The following is a 13283-nucleotide window of genomic DNA, read 5'->3' as shown; positions in this document are numbered from 1 at the left end:
GTCATGTTGTATCTCGACCATGACATTGAACTAGAATGATTCATGTATCAAACACAACTTCTTCTTTCTTTTCATGACTTAATGAAAACAAATCGAAAGAAACATTTCACAAGGAAAACAAAACATATAATATTGGCTGGTTGATCTTGATAACTTTAGTTCAGTATTACAAGGTGTCTCAGAGTAGCAGTGTTGATCTGGAATAAGAGGTTCCCACTGTCTATACAATGTTATTCATTAGGATTTAAAAGGCTAAATTGATCGTATATCAAATCAAATTTAACCAAAGGTATTTGTCACATGAATACAACAGTGATGTTGAATACAACAGTGAAATGCTTACTTAAAAACAAACAGTACAGTTTTAAGAAAATACCTATAAAAAAATTAAGAGATAAGAAAAACAAATAATTAAAGAGCAGCAGTAAATAACAATATCGGAGCAAAATGCAGGGTGTTACAGTACAGAGTCAATGTGCGGGGTCATCGGTGTCGAGGTAATTGAGGTAATATGCACATGTAGGTAGAATTATTAATGTGACTATGCATAGATAATAACAGAGTGTAGCAGCAGAGTAGAAAGGGGGGAGGGCAATGCAAATAGTCTGGGTAGCCATTTGATTAGAGATTCAGGAGTCTTATGGCTTGGGGGTAGAAGCTGTTTAGAAGCCTTTTGGGCCTATACTTGGCGCTCCGGTACCGCTTGCCGTGTGGTAGCAGAGAGAACAGTCTATGACTAGGGTGGCTGGAGTCTTTGACAATTTTTAGGGCCTTTCTCTGACAACGCCTGGTATAGAAGTCCTGGATGGCTGGAAGCTTGGCCCTGGTGATGTACTGGGCCGCACGCACTGCCCTCTGTAGTGCCTTGCGGTCGGAGGCCGAGCAGTTGCCATACCAGGCAGTGATGCAACCAGTCAGGATGCTCTCGATGGTGCAGCTGTAAAACCTGTTGAGGATCTGAGGACCCATGCCAAATATTTTCAGTCTCCTTATGGGGAATAGGTTCTGTCGTGCCCTCTTCACGACTATCTTGGTGTGCTTGGACTATGTTAGTGTCATGATCAGGTCAGGTTACAGGAGACCATAACCCTACAGATTATCTCTCAAACCCAACAGAGGAGGAGAGATCTAGGGTTCTGAAAATGTGGGGGTTTTATGACCCCTCACGCCCCTGGTAAATCTTAGGCCACCGACAACATTCCTTTGTCCTGTTACTATGGAGAACCAGCCTCAGAACATTAAACATGAAATAAAGGGACTTTGGAAAAATGGTTTCCGTCAGCCACAATGGTGGTCATGACGATAGATGGAATATGAAAATGTATGTCATTTTTGTTTTTTTATTAAAGGTTAATAGATGACGTTATTACGAAAACATTGTAACGTGTTTTCCTAGTATATGCTTGATGTTTATACATTGTACGTTGTGTGGAAAATGTCCAAATCAAAGAGAATGTTTTGGTAAAGATGAAATGTGAAGTTAGTTGTCTAAAATTGGATTTGAACAAAACCTAAACCTTGCACTTAACTTGGTACGCCCAGAGAATTGCCCTAAAGGCAGTTACGACCCACTTCTGACCAGAGGGTATAAAACCTGTGTGTGAAGAGTTTACAGATTAGACTACGTGACCCAAGCTGCAGCCGAGGTCTAAAGAGTCAACGAACCCAAAACCCAAAGCAAGTTTGAAGACAAAGAAATATTTTTCTACCCAAGCTACGGATGAGTAGCTGTGTCTAAGTGGGTGAATTCAAGTCGAACCACCTAGCCTCCATCTCCCATCGAATCGTGGTATCTGCACTGTTTCATTCTTACGCTGTGAGCTCTGAGCTACAGAGCTGTCTGTCCTCAGAAGACCCCTTCCAGAACAAGGGCGAGGGAACAGACCACTAAGCCAAAAGGACACTGACATCGTGAGGACGACCAGAGAGGTGCGCCGGAGAAGTGCGTCATTGAGCAGCCTGGACAGTCCACGTGGAGAATCCACAGAGACCTTCCCCACGTAATTACATCATTACATTCTGACCCATAAGAGCGGCAGTTTGGGGCAAGGCTAGGGTTAGAATAAGCATAGATGACAAATTCACCCAAATGTATATTTTAAATCCCCATTTTTGGGTAACACGCGCCATAGTGTGTTGGCCCGTTATGCCCGTTATTAAGTTCTAATCAATAGCCTAGAATGTGTTTTTGTGTATGTGTATCTTTTATCATCATTTTAGCTTTCTAGTAAATAAATACTCAACTAAGATTGGTGTGGAACTCATTGGTGAGACCCGGGTACGAACTAATTGGTGAGACCCGGGTACGAACTCATTGGTGAGACCCAGGTCCGAACTCATTGGTGAGACCCGGGTCCGAACTCATTGGTGAGACCCGGGTCCGAACTCATTGGTGAGACCCGGGTCCGAACTCATTGGTGAGACCCGGGTCCGAACTCATTGGTGAGACCCGGGTCCGTGCAGATTCCCAGATTATACAACGTTCAGAACGAGACTGTAGAGGTAACTGGTTAATTAGCGGCTGTTGTAAAATCGATATTCTGATATTCTTTGAGTTCATTTGGGAAATAGAAACTCAATAAAAACGTATTGTCCCATGGTGCCCCAGGTTAATGAGTTAGTAATTGCTTGATTCAGTTAATCACGCAATTAGAAACTTTTAATAATTCGATGAGCAACAGTCGTCATATTAACTAATACAACGTCACAACATTAGTTTGTTGGTGATGTGGACGCCAAGGAACTTGAAGCTCTCAACCTGCTCCACTACAGCACTACAGGGAGAGGTTGTTGTCCTGGCACCACATGGCCAGGTCTCTGACCTCCTCCCTATAGGCTGTGTCATCGTTGTCGGTGATCAGGCCTACCCCTTGGTGTGGTGTCATCGGCAAACTTAATGATGGTGTTGTAGTCGTGCCCCTGAGGAGCCCCTGTGTTGAGGATCAGCGTGGTGGATGTGTTCGTTACCTACCCTTACCACCTGGGGGGCGGCCCGTCAGGAAGTCCAGGATCCAGTTGCAGAGGGAGGTGTTTAGTCCCAGGGTCCTTAGCGTAGTGATGAGCTTTGAGGGCACTATGGTGTTGAACGCTGAGCTGTAGTCAATGAATAACATTCTCACGTAGGTGCTCCTTTTGTTTTCTTTAATGAGTGTCTAATCTGCCTTTGCCACCCGTACTGTTAGCTGACGTTCAATCGCTGGAAAATAAATGGGACGAACTGAAAGCACGTATATCCTACCAACAGGACATTAAAACCTCTTGAAGCTAAGGGGCAGTATTTTTATGTTTGGAAAAATAACGTTCTTAAAAGTAAACAGCCTATTTCTCAGGACCAGATGCTAGAATATGCATATAATTGACAGATTGTGATAGAAAGAGCGGCAGCCACTTCCTGGTTTGATTTTCCAATATCAGTTCTGTTATACTCACAGACAATATTTTGACAGTTTTGGAAACTTTAGAGTGTTTTCTATCCCAATCTGACAATTATATGCATGTTCTAGTTTCTGTAAGGAAACTAACACTAATGTGACAGTTAAAATATATGTGGGTATAACTGACGGTGGCTACCGATAGTGGGTAATATTTAACATGATACAAATTGCAAAAAAATACAGTAAAAAGTCTGGGCATATCATTATTTTTGGAGACAGAGCGGAAAAAAGGGGGTTGGACAGGAGTTTAGAGTGATGGGGCTTTTTTTGGACATTAAAGCTGGCTACATTGAAGCTGGCAACATTGAAATTGGCTACATTGAAGCTGGCACATTGAAGCTGGCAACATTGAAACTGGCTACATTGAAGCTGGCAACATTGAATCTGGCTACATTGAAACTGACTACATTGAAGCTGGCAACATTGAAATTGGCTACATTGAAGCTGGCAACATTGAAGCTGGCTACATTGAAGCTGGCACATTGAAGCTGGCAACATTGAAACGGGCTACATTGAAGCTGGCAACATTGAATCTGGCTACATTGAAACTGACTACATTGAAGCTGGCAACATTGAAACTGGCTACATTGAAGCTGGCAACATTGAAGCTGGCAACATTGAAGCTGGCAACATTGATGCTGGCTACATTGAAGGTGGCTACATTGAAGGTGGCTACATTGAAGGTGGATGCACTGACGGTGTCTACCATTGTAGGTGGCTACACTGAATGTTTCTAACATTGAAGGTGCCTACATTTAAGGTAGATGCCGTGTATCCATAATGGTTTAGGAAAAAGTGTAGATGAGGAGAATATTGAATAGTGAATATTCAATCATTAATTAGAGGAAATTAACACTTAAGTATGTCATAACGTGCAGGAATGAATGTCATATGTGAACATTTATTGTGGCAAAGATGGTGAATTAGCTACTGGAGATGTCTAAGGTTCAGTGTGGTGTTATCTAATGAGTTTGTGTTCACTGAGGTTAAGATATGATATGCTATGTTTGCATTATGACATGCCTGAGGGGCCCATTCCTCCACTCTCCTCAAGTATATTGGGGGACGGATAGAAAGCTAATTTTCCAACACACAGTCATTAAGACAAGGTATCCCTCCAACTACTGCATCTATTCTAATTCTAATTCTAATCTCCAACCCTCTCTGTTTCTCGCCATTCTAATTTCCTGTCCTCTATTTTTCTCTCTATCCCTCCATTTTAATCTCCTATCCTCTCCCTTTCTCTCTATCCATCCATTCTAATCTCCCATTCTCTCGTTTTCTCTCTATCCCTCCATTCTAATCTCCTATCCTCTCTTTCTCTCTATCCCTCCGTTCTAGTCTCCCATCCTCTCTCTTTCTCTCTATCCATCAATTCTAATCTCCTATCATCTCTTTTTCTCTCCATTCTAGTCTCCCATTCACTCTCTTTATCTCAATTCTAATCTCCTATCCCCTCTCTCTCTCTCTCCATTCTAATCACCTATCTTCTCTCTCTCTCTTTCTCTCCATTCTAATATCCTATCCTCTCTCTCTCTCTCCATTCTAACCACCTATCCTCTCTCTCTCTCTCTCTCTCCATTCTAATCACCTATCCTCTCTCTCTCTCTCTCTCCATTCTAATCTCCTATCTCTCTCTCTCTCCATTCTAATCTCCTATCTCTCTCTCTCTCCATTCTAATCACCTATCCTCTCTATCTCTCTCTCTCCATTCTAATCACCTATCCTCTCTCTCTCTCTCTCTCTCTCTCCTTTCTAACCTCCTATCCTCTATTTCTCTCCATTCTAATCTCCCTTCCTCTCTCTTTCAATCAATTCTAATCTACCATCCAACCCCTAATCTCCCATCCAACCCCTTTTCTCTCTCTCTCTATCTCCCTCTCCCTCTCTCCCTTTCTCTTCTCAATCTCACCATCTCTTTTTCTCCCTCACTCAAACTGCTGAGGAGGCCAAGAATAATACCCGACAAATATAAAATGTTTCTCTGAGGGAAATTGGCTGGCAATTTTCTCTGCAGTAGTCTATTACATTTTTTTTTAAAGAGTGAAATGACTCTTATGTCGTATGAGCCTTCCGAATATAATATAATAATCAATGTTGTTTTCCAAACAACTGGTAAGGTAAGGGTTGACATATGGCTCAAACAGAAACAACTTGATTGTTATTAATTCTGACTGGTTAAGGTCAGGGTTAAGTTTAGGGCATTCATTCTGACTGGTTAAGGTCAGGGTTAAGTTTAGGGCATTCATTCTGACTGGTTAAGGTCAGGGTTAAGTTTAGGGCATTAATTCTGACTGGTTAAGGTCAGGGTTAAGTTTAGGGCATTAATTCGGACTGGTTAAGGTCAGGGTTAAGTTTAGGGCATTCATTCTGACTGGTTAAGGTCAGGGTTAAGTTTAGGGCATTAATTCTGACTGGTTAAGGTCAGGGTTAAGTTTAGGGCATTAATTCGGACTGGTTAAGGTCAGGGTTAAGTTTAGGGCATTCATTCAGACTGGTTAAGGTCAGGGTTAAGTTTAGGGCATTAATTCGGACTGGTTAAGGTCAGGGTTAAGTTTAAGCATTCATTCTGACTGGTTAAGGTCAGGGTTAAGGCTTGGGACAGAAACCATGATACTAGGAGCCGTAGCTCGCGATTCAAGCCCTTCTTCTATCCTCGTCCACAACGCCCTAGCAAGCCGGGACGCTCACATTGCCCTTAGTGAACCACATTGAAGGCATCTCCTGACGTCCTGGGGACCTGGATAAACGTCTAATACTGCAGTGGATCTGGTGTGACCAATCTGACAATCCTGGACAGGGAGGAGGAACTAGAAAAACGGATTTACCTTCTCCTCTCCTTGTCTCATTTCATTATTTTCAATGATTTATCTATTACTGGCCAGTTAACCAAATGACAGCTTTCAGATAGGAGGGACAAAATTAATTTCCTTAGTCATTAGACTACGGATGTATGTGTGTCTCCATAAGTCTACCTGGTTACCATGAGAACGCCATGGAGGATGACATTACTGCGTCACTCTGACATCACCAGACAGTGACTCATACTCTTTGGGTTGTGTTGTTGTGTGCGTGTGTGTGTGTGTGTGTGTGTGTGTGTGTGTGTGTGTGTGTGTGTGTGTGTGTGTGTGTGTGTGTGTGTGTGTGTGTGTGTGTGCGTGCGTGCGTGCGTGTGTGTGTGTGTGTGTGTGTGTGTGTGTGTGTGTGTGTGGTAGTGTCCTTCCGATTCGCTGCGATGCACCTACATGACGGACAAAGAAAATACACCAACCCAGATCATTTCAACATCCAAGTGTTTTCATTCTATGTAACAAAAATAATTACATTGTTCTTTGTTCTAAGAGCCGTACAATATTGAAATAAAAAAAAACGGAACATAATTAATCAACGAAACACACAGAAATTCACATCAACAGCACAGACATGTTGAAGTCAACAGCAGAATTGTTGTATATTACACAACAGAGCACAAGTGGTTCCCCTGTCACAGAGTAGAATAAATAGAATTATATAGATCCGTAGTAAAATTAGGGGCTGGTTTCTTTCTATATTTTATATTTCTGTATCAGCATGTGATATTTCTGAATAGGTTGGTCCTCTATCTAATCTACATTCCATTGTGGTGTTGTATATTTTTTAACAGTGTCAGTCAACCATATTAAACCAGAGTCAAACAAATCTTTATCAAATATAATATATTCATTGATTTAAGTGAATAACCTATTAATGACGTCGGAATGACATTTGTTTCCCAGGAGCCAACTAGGTCAACTAACTATCTCAAAGGAAGCAAGCATAACAAATCCTAAACCCCTATTTTAGATTTCCCCTGGGGTATCAATACAAATTACAATCAAATCCAACCACAGTCACATTCAACAGATAGCTGCAAACAAGAAACAACAGCAAGTCAGATATAATTCTCACATCTTTCCCTGCTTTGTAATTTAAATGATATACCAACCCAACTGTAACTTAAATGATATACCAACCCAACTGTAATTTAAATGATTTACCAACCAAACTGTAATTTTTATGACATACCAACCCAACTGTAACTTAAATGATATACCAACCCAACTGTAATTAGATGACATACCAACCCAACTGTAATTAGATGACATACCAACCCAACTGTAATTTAAATGATATACCAACCCAACTGTAATTTTTATGACATACCAACCCAACTGTAATTTAAATGACATACCAACCCAACTGTAATTAGATGACATACCAACCCAACTGTAATTTAAATGACATACCAACCCAACTGTAATTTAAATGACATACCAACCCAACTGTAATTTAAATTATAAACCAAACTGTAATTGAAATGACATACCAACCCAACTGTAATTTAAATGATATACCAACCCAACTGTAATTTAAATGACATACCAACCCAACTGTAATTAGATGACATACCAACCCAACTGTAATTAGATGACATACCAACCCAACTGTAATTTAAATGATATACCAACCCAACTGCAATTTAAATGACATACCAACCAAAGTGTAATTTAAATGACATACCAACCCAACTGTAATTTAAATGACATACCAACCCAACTGTAATTTAAATGATAAACCCAACTGTAATTTAAATGACATACCAACCCAACTGTAATTTAAATTATAAACCCAACTGTAATTTAAATGACATACCAACCCAACTGTAATTTAAATTATAAACCCAACTGTAATTTAAATGACATACCAACCCAACTGTAATTTAAATTATAAACCCAACTGTAATTTAAATTATACACCCAACTGTAACTGAGGTGAGACTGAGGGTCCACACCTGGGATCATCAACTAGATTCAGCTGCGGTCTGATTTTTTCTGGAGCAGATGATCATGGGGGCCAGTAAGTAAGAATCAAAAGCAGTTATAATGTTTGACTCAAACATAGTCATTTCAAACCTTGCTTACATTTGTATACAATCACATGTCTCTCTCTTTCTATGTGTGGGTATACTTGGGAAGAGATCAATTAAAATCAATTGAAGCTGATTTCCTGGTGTTTTTACAGTCTCTCCCCCCCCCCCAAAAAAAATAGAAATAAATATAATTATTTTTTTGCTCAGAAAACTTGGGGTGCCAAATTCGTCCCTTAGACTGGCTGTTGGCAAACCCTGGTTGACACAAGGAATGTAGAAATTGGACTGCTGAGGCATCTCTGTTACACACACACTCACACACACACTCACACTCACGCTCTCACACACACACACACACACACACACACACACACACACACACACACACACACACACACACACACACACACACACACACACACACACACACACACACACACACACACTCACACTCACACTCACGCTCACACACACACACACACAGGTTATTCACAAACCACTGTAGCTGTGTTGCCATTAAAGAAGTCTAGGTTAGTGTTACATGTACATTATTACAACTGTTTATATTCATACACACGGTTAACGTCATGTACATTTCATCTCATTATGACATTTGACAAAACAGGCCAGTGCTTGTCTCTCTATGAGGGAGGGAACATTCAGATTGGCTAAAGATGAGGGAAAAAATGTCATTGGCTGGGGAGTGTTCCATCTCTTCGTCTCCTCTATCTACAGGACATTCAGATCTCTGGTGTCTAGCTATTGGACTGGAAACATAGCACACAGGCACAAACACACACACACACACACGAACACACACACACATAAACACACACACACGCACACACACACACACCTCTTGCTCTTTTCTCGATTGATTTTTGATCAGAGAGGAGTTCAACAATCTCCCTCTCCTCAACCACCTGTCACATCCCTCTTTCTGCCTGACATTTGAAGAGCAGGAGGAAGAGGAGGATGAGGAAGGAAGAGGAGGATGAGAGGAAAGAGGGAGGATGGCTTTTTCAGGCTTTTTCGGGGAAAATAAGAGAAATATGGAGGCTTTGCCCTTTAGCGGATCCACCAGACTTCAGTTTCTTCAAACAGCCGGTAATTATCATTGAGCTACAAGAAACTATGGCACCATACTGGCTCTATTATTGGCTCTATTGTTCTGACTGATCATCAGATGTTTCAAGTACGGAATGTTTTGTCTAAAGCAAGACTAAACAGCCTTAAAGCATTAAATCCTTTTTGTGACGATTTTAACTATACAACTTACCACCAATCACAACATTGACTTCATTTTAAAGTCTGTTGATTTTTAAACGTTTTGTTTAAAAGTTTCTTCCTGCGACTCAAACCTTCAAAGTCATTTGGAGAATGAGTATCGTAGCTACCTGCAACCATAACATAAACTGAAGTCAGCTGATGGCCAAATGTTTGTTTCGTTCCCCTGTTCATTTAACCTTTATGGTGGCATTTAAAGACAGAGACAAATGGACAGGGATAATCTTTAAAAGGTGAAGAGACCATTACATCATCACCATTACTATCCTTCCCAATAAGAGACCATTACTATCCCTCCCCCATAAGAGACCATCACTATCCTCCCCCATAAGATACCATTACTATCCCTCCCCCATAAGAGACCATTACTATCCTCCCCATAAGAGACCATTACTATCCTCCCCCATAAGAGACCATTACTATCCTCCCCCATAAGATACAATTACTATCCTCACAATTACTATCCTCCCCTATAAGAGACCACTACTATCATCACCATTACTATCCTCACCTATAAGAGACCATTACTATCCTCCCCCATAAGATACCATTACTATCCTCCCCCATAAGATACAATTACTATCCTCACAATTACTATCCTCCCCTATGAGAGACCACTACTATCATCACCATTACTATCCTCCCCTATAAGAGACCATTACTATCCTCCTCATTAGAGACCATTACTATCCTCCCCTATAAGAAACCACTACTATCCTCCCCATTAATATCCTCACCATTACTATCCTCCCCTATAAGAGACCACTACTATCCTCCCCATTAGAGACCATTACTATCCTCCCCCATAAGAGACCATTACTATCCTCCCCTATAAGATACAATTACTATCCTCACCATTACTATCCTCCTCTATAAGAGACCATTGATATCATCACCATTACTATCCTCACCATTACTATCCTCCTCTATAAGAGACCATTGCTATCATCACCATTACTATCCTCACCATTACTATCCTCCCCATAAGAGACCACTACTATCCTCCCCCATAAGAAACCATTACTATCCTCCCCATAAGAGACCACTACTATCCTCCCCCATAAGAAACCATTACTATCCTCCCCCATAAGAGACCATTACTATCCTCGCCTGTAAGATACAATTACTATCCTCACCATTACTATCCTCACCATTACTACCCTCACTCTTACTATCCTCCCCTATAAGAGACCATTACTATCCTCCCCTATAAGAGACCATTACTATCATCACCATTATAATGTCAGAATGTCTAAGAGAGGGGATTAAAAAGCAGAACGTGAAGCTAAAGGGGGACTAATATATTCCCAGAAGGTTCATTCTGCACCACAGTTGTCTTTTTTGTTTAGACTTCGAGCACATACACGGACGGACGCAAGCAAGCCCACACACTCTGATTTGATCAGTATGTCGTATCTGACCCGGTGAACGTTCTATTAACTCCCTGACAGCTGGAGGTATATATCTGTCTCTCTCTCTCTCTCTCTCTCTCTCTCTCTGAGGTCTGGGCAGAGGTCTGGGTGCCTTGTGAGAATTGTTTGGCGAGTGAGTAAACCACCACTACCCTCCATATTATTTGACAACGTTTCAATCATTGGATATCAAACTGGACAATCTACGAGAAAGACTATCCTACCGACGGGACATTAAAAACTGTAACATCGACATTAAGAACATACAGCTGGCGGTGGGTTATACACTACATCAGCAGGACAGAACAGCAACCTCTGGTTAGACACGGGATGGCGGCCTTTGTATGTTTGTAAACAACAGCTGGTGCACAATATCTAAGGAAGCCTAGAGGTTTTGCTCGCCTGAGGTAGAGTATCTCATGATAAGCTGTAGACCACACATACCACCAGAGTCCGATGCCGGCTCTAAAACCATACTCAACCAGCTGTATAAAGGCCACAAGCAAACAAGAAAACGCTCATCCAGAAGTGGTGCTCCTAGTGGCCGGGGACGTTAATGCAGGCAAACTAAATCAGTTTTACCTTCTACCAGTATGTCACATGTGTAACCAGAAAAATAAAAAAAAACTGTAGACCACCTTTACTCCACACACAGAGACACATACAAAGCTTTCCCTCATCCTCCATTTGGCAAATCTGATCATAATTCTACCCTCCTGATTCCTGCTTACAAGGAAAAAACAAATCAGGTAGTAACAGTGACTGGCTCAATACGGAAGTGGTCAGATGACGCGAATGCTACTCAACAGGACTTTTTTGCTAGCATAGACTAGAAATATGTTCCGGGATACATCCAATGGCATTGAGAAGTATACCACCTCAGTCACCGTTTTCATCAATAAGTGCATCGACGACCTCGTCCCCACAGTGACCGTACGTACGTACATTTCCCAACCAGAAGCCATGGATTGCAGGCAACATCCACCCGAGCTAAAGGCTAGAGCTTCAACTTTCTAGGAAACTAATCCGGACACTTATAAGAAATCCCGCTATGGCCTCAGACAAACCATCAAAGAGGCAAAGCGTAAAATACAGGATTAAGATTAAATCCGACTACACCATTTCTGACGCTTGTCACATGTGGCCGGGCTTTAAAACTACTACGGATTACATGGGAAAACCAGCTGCCCAGCGAACCTGCCAGAAGAGCTAAATGCTGTTCGGGACGACTGTGTGATCCCGCTCTCCATAGTCGATGTGAGCAAGACCTTTAAACAGGTCAACATTCACAAAGCTGTGGGGCCAGACGGATTACCAGGACGTGTACTCAATGCATGTCTTCACTGACATTTCAAACTCTCCTTGGCCGAGTCTGTAATACCTACATGTTTCAAACAGACCACCATAGTCCCTGTGACCAAGATAGTGAAGGTAACCTGCCTAAATGATTACCGCCCCGTAGCACTCACATATGTAGCCATGAAGTGCTTTGAAAGGCTGGTCATGCCTCACATCAACACCATCATGCCAGAAACCCTAAACACACTCCAATTCGCATACCGCCCCAACAGATCCACAGATGACGCAATCTCAATCGCGCTCCACACTGCCCTTTCCCACCTGGACAAAAGGAACACCTATGTGAGAATCATTGACTACAGCTCAGCGTTCAACACCATAGTGCCCACAAAGCTCATCGTTACACTAAGGAACCTGGGACTAAACATCTCCCTCTGCAACTGGATCCTGTACTTTCATGACGCACCTCCCCCAGGTGGTGTGTCCACATCACCAACAAACTATCATGGTCCAAACATACCACGACAGTTGTAAAGAGGGCACGACAACACCATAGAGAGCATTCTGACCGGTTGCATTACCGCCTGGTACAGAGGGTAGTGCATACGGCCCAGTACATCACTGGGGCCAAGCTTCCTAACATCCTGGACCTATATACCAGGCGGTGTCAGAGGAAGGCCCCAAAAACCTGTCAAAGACTCCAGCCACCGTAGTCACAGACGGTTCTCTCCGCTACCGCACAGCAAGCAGTACCGGAGCACCAAGTCTAGGTCCAAGAGGCTCCTCAACAGCTTCTACCCCCAAGCTATAAGACTGCTGAACAACTAAGCTAATTGAATGGCCACTCTGACTATTTACAATGTACATTTATTGTGTTACCATTTGATTCAATTGTTTGTTTTAACTTTATTTGATTTAGTAAATATTTTATTAAATATATTTCTTGATTAAGTGCTTGTAAGT

The sequence above is a fragment of the Oncorhynchus clarkii genome, chromosome 32 (assembly GCF_045791955.1).
Source record: "Oncorhynchus clarkii lewisi isolate Uvic-CL-2024 chromosome 32, UVic_Ocla_1.0, whole genome shotgun sequence".
Lineage (NCBI taxonomy): Eukaryota > Metazoa > Chordata > Actinopteri > Salmoniformes > Salmonidae > Oncorhynchus > Oncorhynchus clarkii.
The sequence above is the reverse complement of the archived record's forward strand: the minus strand, read 5'-3'. Positions refer to the sequence as shown.